Source organism: Schistocerca americana, chromosome 9, assembly GCF_021461395.2.
Source record: "Schistocerca americana isolate TAMUIC-IGC-003095 chromosome 9, iqSchAmer2.1, whole genome shotgun sequence".
Taxonomy (NCBI): domain Eukaryota; kingdom Metazoa; phylum Arthropoda; class Insecta; order Orthoptera; family Acrididae; genus Schistocerca; species Schistocerca americana.
In genome coordinates, this window is record NC_060127.1 from 123,036,614 (window position 1) to 123,047,431 (window position 10,818).

The window sequence follows — 10,818 nt, forward strand, 5'->3', positions numbered from 1 at the left end:
ATCTACCGATTCGGTTACGCAACTTGCAAAAACTCAGGAAAACTTAAAAGACACAGTAGATACGATTTGAACACAAATGGACACTCTGAAACTTGGTTCAAAAAAACACACAGAGGAGATAATTTCACTATCGGATAAAGTAGCCGAACTTTCAGATCAGTTCACTAACTTATCTACAAAGGTAGGTGATGATCTGAATGACACAAGACCTGTAGCCTTCACGGACACTGAAGAGTATGAACAAATTAGAAAATTCAAACAAAATCAAAATCAAATCACAGTACAAAAGAGAAATCCGGGAAGTACAAGATCATTTGGCACAAGTAATACAAGAATTACATATTTCAGAGGACACTCGCGCTCCAGTACGGGAAGAGGGACATAGAAATATGGAACAGCCACAAAATAATAACACAGCGCATTTCGGAAATTATGAAAGAAATTGGCAAGGCACACCGAATTTTGAGATGGAACCGCCGAAACGACGTAATAATGACCAACATGCGACTCGCCGACATGATGATTTTGACTATAAGCTGTTCATTACTACACGTAAATTCAAAACATTTAAGAATTCCGGCAACGACATTCATCCACAAGCGTGGCTTCATCAATTCTCTCATTGTTTTCCTCCCAACTGGTCATTAGAGCACAGATTAGAATTTATGTGTGGCTACTTAGAGAATGAACCAGCTGTAAGAATGCGGTCGATCATTCACGATTGCCACAGTGAAGGAGAGTTTTATCATGCCTTCCTCTCAGCATATTGGTCTCAAGCCACACAAGACCGAGTAAAACATAGCATCATAATGATGAAACGTTTCGAACAATCTGAATTTTCTAGTCTTATGAAATATTTTGAAGACATGTTGCATAAGAATCAGTATCTTTCAAACCCATACAGCTCCTCAGAACTCATCCGCATTTGCTTAACCAAATTGCCTGAACATTTACAACATATTATTTTGGCAGGACGTTGCAAAGACGACATTGAAGCTTTTCAGGGACTCTTACAAGAATTAGAAATTGACACAGACAGTCGCCGGATGCGAAAACAGGAAAACAATCACTACAGGTCACATACGTCACAGTTTCGTGACGACAGAAACAATAACTGGACACGACAAGGCTATTCTTACAACACAAATCGTGACCAAAACAGACACCACCCATATGACAACCACTGGCAGAGTAGTAATAATTACAGGGAAAGATCACCTCTCCGCGGTAATGACTATCACAGAGACAATCAGACAAACAGACAATATGGGAACCAAAACAATTATTATTACGAGAGACAGAATAACTTTAGACGCAACGGTCCAGCGCGCAGTTACGATTTAGGGAGAAATTCTCCACCACTTAACCGACAAGAAAGAAACCACAGGAACTACCGACATGACGATAGACGATATGATCGTAACGACAGACCTGAATTGCATCAGAACGGGCGGGATTCAAACAGAGCAGGGCCTTCTCGTCAGAGTGAATTTGTAGAAGTTAGGTCTCCTAATCCCAGTAACGGCGCGCGCCAACAAAGAGACAGACAATGACTCGCACAGCAGGCAGCCGCATGCGCCCGCTGGCTCCGAGAAAAATAACATAAGACGCTAGCCTTGAGAAAAAATTTTAGCATTCTTTACCGATGTATACAACATGATAATTGCTTTGAAGTTGAAACTCTGCGTACTAGGAAGAGCAAAGGGTTACACCATATTTCACATGTAAAACCATTTATTGAGAAGTAATCTGCTTTTTAACTTAGTCTTTACTATAAAATTTTTCACTTCACGTTACTAGTACTCTTTTTAAATCTTAGAAACTGTTAACATGCAACAATGTTTGAAGTTAAATATCCAGCCTAGAACCTAGGGAACATTTTTAAACAGAAATTACGAATGCATTGTTATAGTGAACAGACGACACAGTGTTGTATTTGTACATTCTTGCTTGTTAGTTGCACGATTCGTAACGACTATCAGGCTTACATACTTAGGACACATACTGGTACTGCTAATGAGATTTTAATGCAACATTTTGGTTTACTTGAAAATACATTCTGGGTTTAAAGTACTTTCTGTGAGATACCAGACGACACAGTGGTTAGTTTATGTGACAGCTACACGATTTTATCACGACACTACTAATGAGTGACAATTTACAATGTTGCTTTTGCAGTATTTCTGTTTTATATCTGCACAGTTTTCTTTTATTCTGGAAAGTAAAACATGTTTTAGTAGTAACTTTTGTGGTATAGCTACAAGGAGACATCCTTTTCTGTAGCACAACAATACGTTACAGCACAGTACTTTCTTCATCACGATTGTCCATCCAAAGGGCCCGGGTTCGTTTCCCGGCTGGGTCGGAGATTTTCTCCGCTCAGGGACTGGGTGTTGTGTTGTCCTAATCATCATCATTTCATCCTCATCGACGCGCAGGTCGCCGAAGTGGCGTCAAATCGAAAGACCTGCACCAGGCGAACGGTCTACCCGACGGGAGGCCCTAGCCACACGACATTTTTTTTTTCATCATGGTAATAAGAGTAATAACTAAGATATCTATACGCAAAGCATTTCACTTTTGTTTATCATGAGGTAAGTACATTGACTTCTGCAGAACTTAGCTTTCGGAGGACGATAACTACGAGAATTCCACAGAGATTACATTACAACATGACGTACAGTTTAGCGCTACAGTACACGTATTTGAGTGATTAATTTCGCACTTAAAACATTTTTTTAAAGATATTTGAAGTGCAATGATACAAGGGTTTTCCGTGATACATTTCATTCCATTGCTGTAACCTGTAACACCTGAGGGTATAATTACATTAATCCTCAGGGGGGTACACACTTACTTTGTGTATCATGTGTTTGGCAAGCACAAGGAGCCCTAGCTAATATGGTATTTGCTTATACAACTTTACACATCGGTACCATATTTCTCCAACACAGTATTACACAGCTATCAGATGATTTAACTGAGAGACAAACATTTTTTTTACTACGTCAGTGACATGTTTACGCAATTACACAGTTGGATAACTTCACACTTATGAAACTGTATTTTGTCTGTACTTTGTAAACTGTTCATATTTTTTCGGAACCATTGTGATACTATGAGAGCTTTGAATGATGTATTTAGTATGGGATCATGATTTTTAAAGTACATTTGAGGCAGATGACACTTTTGACATGAGTAGAGAATTTTTTTTTTAGGTTTTGAAATTATTGGAGGAAGCTACGACGATTTGGAGAGTTGACTGAGGTGTTATGATGTTATTATTACGATGACTATGTGTATTCTGCTGTTGCGGTATGTTTATGATCAGTAAGCTGATGCTATATGAGTTATTTGATTATGCTACATATTTATTATCATGAAATATTGAAGAAGCGTCGACGAATATGTATATGTGTAATAAGGTAAGGAGTAATGAATAGTGGTTAGGGACTCTGACTTGTGAAAAAGGATGTTGGAAACCAAGAATCGTACTTTAAGAGTTATGAAATGTGTGTAAATGCGTGAATGTATCACAATGCCCACGAAAAATTTTTGGACGCTTTTATATATACAGGATTTTGTTTCTACATTTGTAACACAAATTCTCGATCTGTGAAATTTTTTATATGAGACTGTCACCGTAGCGGAAACTGGTGTCGTAAATATTTCGTTGAGAAAGGTAAGTGACCTTGACGTAATGCGTTTTTGGCGCCCAGCTGAGAGGTAGTCGTCTGACAAAAGAAAGCCATTAGGTGGAGAAAAAAAAGAGGCCATTATCCTCGCCATTGACATTCCTTTAGAGAAAGCATCGCAAATACGACACGCTCATTACTTGGAAAGATACATCTGCACACCTGATTATGACAAGCATCTTTCTACGAGAGTTGAGAGAATTTCTTCTAACTTATGAAATGTCACATGACTATTGAATGATATTTTTATGCTTTGCTTTTCATAGTTGCTTATTTCATTTGATATCTAGTTTCCAGCTGTCTTGCAGCATTGGTTTCATAAAATAAAATTAAATGCATTTGCTAATGTGAACACTTTCTGTCAACAGATCTATTAAATAATTACTTTATGATCCATATTCTTCGAAAAAGGAGCTCTTGGAATGGAGAGAACAATAAGAAAAGACTAATAACAGTAACTGCAAATATAATTTTCTTTTCAAGTACTTGGTAATTTTTATGGTAGAGTAAGTTGTGGTGCACCACTTTAATTACATAGACATTAAGATGTGAATATACATTTCCCTTGTCTGCATTGTTGTCTTTACTGTAATATTTTTCTGCTTGAGCTTTGTCATGTTTAGATATAATTTATTACCTTTGCTTCTGCTGTTTGCCAGGCATAGTGCTACTAAATTTCACTTTGTATTATTCTCTTAAGCCAGTTTTACTACTGATTTATTTTTCTTGTTTGCTGCTCATTGCCTTATATTAGTTGTAATTTATGCTGCTTGCTTTGCCTTTTGTATATTTTTGTCATTGCTATTTGTATTAATTGTTTTATGCTGCTGCATTGCCTCATCCCTTAGTTTAGCATCTGAGCTCAGTAGATTTAAGTTAGCTTAAGAGGGGGTAGACTTTATAAGAGAATGAGTTGCGATGAATTGGAAGAAATGCATTGAGAAGTTATACGAAAAAAGTACAGAAAGCAGGTATAGAGAGGACTTTTTGGGAATAATGATGAATGAAGGGAGATCTCCAAGAAGTAAAGAAAGTTTTGTTTGCAAAATACTGCAGTAAAACGAATCCTGTCCTTTCCTTTAATGTTATTCCGCTAAATGTTTGTGTACCCTTGTGTATTTATGTTCTTCCTGTCTTTATATGTTTATCTGATAAGACTTATGTTGTAGAATTTTTCTAATACTCAGCTACATGAACTATGATGAGGAATACTGTTATCCTCAAATATAATTTGCATTAATAATATGTTATTTACTTTGTAAAGATGTTAGACATTATTTATCTGTTCTGTTTTGTTGCTCATGTGTGAAGTTGATGTTTCAAAAGTTATTCTGATCTTTTATGTATGTACTTATGTCATTATTTTTGTAACACTGATGTATATACTGTATTTTGATTGTTTTGTAAAGCCTGTACTACAAATGTTATCTGTATTGTTATGTTCTTTAATGATGTATTTTGTACCTTTGTAATTGTATTCTTATGTTATAAAATTGTAATTGACACCAGTTCATCAAATTATGTAACTTGTAAGTTACATTTCACTGCACACGTTTCTGTTGGTCATAGTATATGGACAATATGTGAGAAGTAGGGACTGTTAGTGGTTGCACATGTGTTTATAATTCAGCAAGGGAGTGTATAACAGCATTGCTGGTTCTAAGGACAATTCCAAAAACTTTGTGAGTGCACAAGTGGTGGTTATGGACTTGCTATATTATCCGCAAGACTCTTCAATTGTGATTGTGCACCTGCACAGTCACAACAGATGGCTGCTGGCCAGCTCTACAAGGACTACAGTGGGTCTGCATCTTTGATGACCCACCAGTACCATTATCTCTACAAGGACTACAGTGGGTCTGCATCTTTGATGACTCACCAGTACCATTATTTCTGCAAGGACTGCAGTGGGTCTGCGCCTCTGGTGGCCCACCAATACCGTAATCTCTACCAGGACTGCAGTGGGTCTTCTCTGTGATGACCTACCAAACGATATTCTTCAAAACTTCGATTGACTCCGCTGTGGGTTTACTCTGTTGTGGCCCATTACCTGTCAGCATGTCAAGAGTCAGCACTGTCTTTCCGTTGGAAGGACAACACTACTTCTTCACAATAAGGGATGGCAGCCAAAAACAATTGCGGGTTAGAATTTTTTTATTAAAATTCTTGACCAAGGTTTCGGTACATATAAATATACCTTCATCAGAAGTACATTTCCTGGATAGAAAGACACATTCATTAGAAAAGCCATATCAACGAAAGTGAGAAACAGAAGCTTAAATAACGGTGAAATTGCTAAAGTAATACAGGCACACAATCTTTAGTACTTACTAAAATTACATCATGCACTATTTATATGTACCGAAACCTTGGTCAAGAATTTTAATAAAAAAATTCTAACCTGCAATTGTTTTTGGCTGCCATCCTTTATTGTGAAGAATTTTAACAGTTGCTGCTGCAGCCATGTTTAAAATCTTGAAACACTACTTCTTCAAGACTGCATGGAAATCCACTACTTCTGTGTGCAATTTCTTTTACTATTGAGACTTTGTGAAAAAAAAACTGTAATTACTATTATGATGAATGATCAGGACTATCTTTATGGACTGTGAGAAAATTTTAGCTTTTGACCAACATTGTATCAATAAGTGTGTGCATTTGATTTCTTTGTTATTGTAATTACGATTATGAAAAATTTTAACAAATATGTATTGCCCAGTGCCCAAAACAATTTGTAAAATTTTTTGTGGGGAGCCTATGTAAGTAGGCTGTTTAGGTTCTTTTATTGGTAACGCCACCTCTGTATGAAAATCACTGGCTGTGCTGTGTGCAGTCTGTGGCTGCTTTGCATTGTTGTAATACTCGCCATTGTAGTGTTAGGCAGCTGGCTGTGAACAGCGCGTAGCGTTGCGCAGTTGGAGGTGAGCCGCCAGCAGTGATGGATGTGGGGAGAGAGATGGCGGAGTTTTGAAATTTGTCATGAACTGCTATATACACTCCTGGAAATTGAAATAAGAACACCGTGAATTCATTGTCCCAGGAAGGGGAAACATTATTGAAACATTCCTGGGGTCATATACATCACATGATCACACTGACAGAACCACAGGCACATAGACACAGGCAACAGAGCATGCACAATGTCGGCACTAGTACAGTGTATATCCACCTTTCGCAGCAATGCAGGCTGCTATTCTCCCATGGAGGCGATCGTAGAGATGCTGGATGTAGTCCTGTGGAACGGCTTGCCATGCCATTTCCACCTGGCGCCTCAGTTGGACCAGCGTTCGTGCTGGACGTGCAGACCGCGTGACACGACGCTTCATCCAGTCCCAAACATGCTCAATGGGGGACAGATCCGGAGATCTTGCTGGCCAGGGTAGTTGACTTACACCTTCTAGAGCACGTTGGGTGGCACGGGATACATGCGGACGTGCATTGTCCTGTTGGAACAGCAAGTTCCCCTTGCCGGTCTAGGAATGGTAGAACGATGGGTTCGATGACGGTTTGGATGTACCGTGCACTATTCAGTGTCCCCTCGACGATCACCAGTGGTGTACGGCCAGTGTAGGAGATCGCTCCCCACACCATGATGCCGGGTGTTGGCCCTGTGTGCCTCGGTCGTATGCAGTCCTGATTGTGGCGCTCACCTGCACGGCGCCAAACACGCATACGACCATCATTGGCACCAAGGCAGAAGCGACTCTCATCGCTGAAGACGACACGTCTCCATTCGTCCCTCCATTCACGCCTGTCGCGACACCACTGGAGGCGGGCTGCACGATGTTGGGGCGTGAATGGTCCTCGTCGATACCACAGGAGCAACAGTGTCCCTTATTTGCTGGGAAGTGGCGGTGTGGTCCCCTACGGCACTGCGTAGGATCCTACGGTCTTGGCGTGCATCCGTGCGTCGCTGCAGTCCGGTCCCAGGTCGACGGGCACGTGCACCTTCCGCCGACCACTGGCGACAACATCGATGTACTGTGGAGACCTCACGCCCCACGTGTTGAGCAATTCGGCGGTACGTCCACCCGGCCTCCCGCATGCCCACTATACGCCCTCGCTCAAAGTCCGTCAACTGCACATACGGTTCACGTCCACGCTGTCGCGGCATGCTACCAGTGTTAAAGACTGCGATGGAGCTCCATATGCCACGGCAAACTGGCTGACACTGACGGCGGCGGTGCACAAATGCTGCGCAGCTAGCGCCATTCGACGGCCAACACCGCGGTTCCTGGTGTGTCCGCTGTGCCGTGCGTGTGATCATTGCTTGTACAGCCCTCTCGCAGTGTCCGGAGCAAGTATGGTGGGTCTGACACACCGGTGTCAATGTGTTCTTTTTTCCATTTCCAGGAGTGTATATTATGACTATTAAGGTAAATACATTGTTTGTTCTTTATTAAAATCTTTCATTTGCTAACTATGCCTATCAGTAGTTAGTGCCTTCAGAAGTTTGAATCTTTTATTTAGCTGGCAGTAGTGGCGCTCTCCTTATTGCAGTAGCTCGAGTAACCAAGATTTTTGTGAGGTAAGTGATTTGTGAAACGTATAGGTTAATGTTAGTCAGGGCCATTCTTTTGTAGGGATTTTTGAAAGTCAGATTGCGTTGCGCTAAAAATATAAGCACAGTCTTGTATAATTGTTTAAAGGGGACGCTTCACATTTTGCAGCACTGCCCGTGACACCACAGAATTCTAATTTACTTAAATGATGTTGTGGTTCACACAATCAAATGCCTTTGACAAATCACAGAAAATACCTGCTGCTTGTGATTAAGTACTTCACAAAGAAAGGTATGAAAGCAAAGCACATTCATGCCTTTTTCCAGAATACACTGCAGGACTCTGCTCCTTCACATTCAACTGTTGCCAAGTGGGCAAACAAATTTAAATTTGGTCGGGAGAGCTTAGATGATGAAGCTGTGTCACTACACCAGAAATCACTGCAAAAGTGCACAAAATGGTCATGGAGGATGGCCAATTGAAAGTGTGTGAAATTGCTCACTCTTGCCATATGTCATCTGAAAGTGTGTATCACATTTTAACTGAAGAATTAGAAATGAAAAAATTATCTGCAAGATGGATACCGCGACTCCTGATGCTGCATCAAAAACGCAGGAGAATGGTCACATCTGAACAATGTTTGGTCCGTTTTAGAAGAAATGAACAAGATTTTTTGCGCCGGCTTGTGACCACAGATGACACTTGGGTGCAATACTGTACCCCAGAGACTGAACAACAGTCAGAGCAGTGGAAACATGCTGATTCTCTGCCACCAAAGAAAGCAAAGACAGACAATTCCTTTGCTGGGAAAAGTCATGGCATCAGTATTCTGGGGTGCGAAGGGGATTCTGTTTGATTATCTCCCCAGTGGGCAAACAGTTACTGGATAATACTATGCTAACCTCCTGGACAAATTTCAACAAGAGATACGCGAAAAAAGGCCAAGTTTAACAAGGAAGAAAGTCATCTAACATCAAGACAATGCGCGCCCGCACACATGTACCGTCGCCATGGCAAAATTACACGAACTAAGGTATGAATTGTTGCCACACCCGCCTTATTCACCTGATATGGCTCCGTCAGACTTCCATCTGTTACCAAAACTGAAAATTTTTCTTGGTGAACGAAGATTCACTTCAAATGAAGAGTTGATGCCAGAGTTGACAACTATTCTGCAGGCCTGGAGGAAACTCATTTTAGAGATGGGATCAAGGCACTGGAACATCGTTGGACCAAGTGCATTAATCTACAAGGAGACTACATTGAAAAATAAAAAAGTTTCAGTGATGTAAGTATTTTTTTCTATTCCGTTCCGAGAACTTTTCAAACCACCCTCGTATATCTAGACTGAGCCTTTGCATTTCCCTTTTCAGATTTCTTAGCTTCCCTACCATGTTCAAACTTCTGACGTTCCATGCCTCTACACGTTGAACATTATTCTTTCGTTGGTTATTCAGTTTTTTCCTCACAGTCACCTCCTCCTTGGCAGTCCCCTTTCGGAGATCCGAATGGGGGACTTTTCCGAAATTTTTTGCTACTGGCGATATCATCATGACACTTTCTCAGTTACAAGTCCTATGGATACACGGTAAGTGTCTTTAATGCAGTGGTCTCCATTGCCCTCTGTATTGCTGATTCTTACGCATTTAGGGGCAGTTTCCGACCCCTAGGACAAGAGTGCCCTGAACCTCTGTCCGCTCCTCCGCCCTCTTTGGCAGGGGCAGAATGAGGGTGGCTTCTTATGCCGGAAGTCCTCAGCCGCCAGTATTGATTATTAATCAAAATTTAATGGGTAGCGGGTTTCGAACCCGGGATCTAGGACGTTTTAATTTGTAACCAAAGACGTTTCCCCTTTCTTAACTTTATTTATTCACACCAACGATATTACAGAGCTTGACCACCTTAACAACGTTACAACTCATACCATTAAAGTGAAAGTCGTACAAGAGTGGCCAACAGCAGACTACCTACACTTTTGAAGACGTACATGTCATTCTGTGGTGTCACCGCCAGACACCACACTTGCTCGGTGGTAGCCTTTAAATCGGCCGCGGTCCGTTAGTATACGTCGGACCCGCGTGTCGCCACTATCAGTGATTGCAGACCGAGCGCTGCCACACTGCAGGTCTAGTCTAGAGACACTCCCTAGCACTCGCCCCAGTTGTACAGCCGACTTTCCTAGCGATGGTTCACTGCCTACATACGCTCTCATTTGCAGAGAAGACAGTTTAGCATAGCCTTCAGCTACGTCATTGGCTACGACCTAGCAAGGCGACATTATCAGTTACTACGAATGTATTCTGAACAGATAATATTGTGAATCGTGTACCGTCAAGAGCCACGTTCATCATTAATGGATTACAGTTAAGTATCAAATTAATCACGTTCGCTTTCTGAATTCTAATTCCTTGTCATGTTCCAGACCTCACGTCAGTATAGTCCTTCCCTCCTCACGCCAGCCTGCGTGAGCTAGAAAGCTTGCATTTCGACCTCCTCTAGTAACACGGTGTTGCCAACACAACACATTCATTATTCATTCTATTATTTCATAGTAAGATCGTAAGCGCTGCAGGAGATGTACAGTTTCAGGCAGCTTCTTACGGGCAGCCGTCGATCGGGTA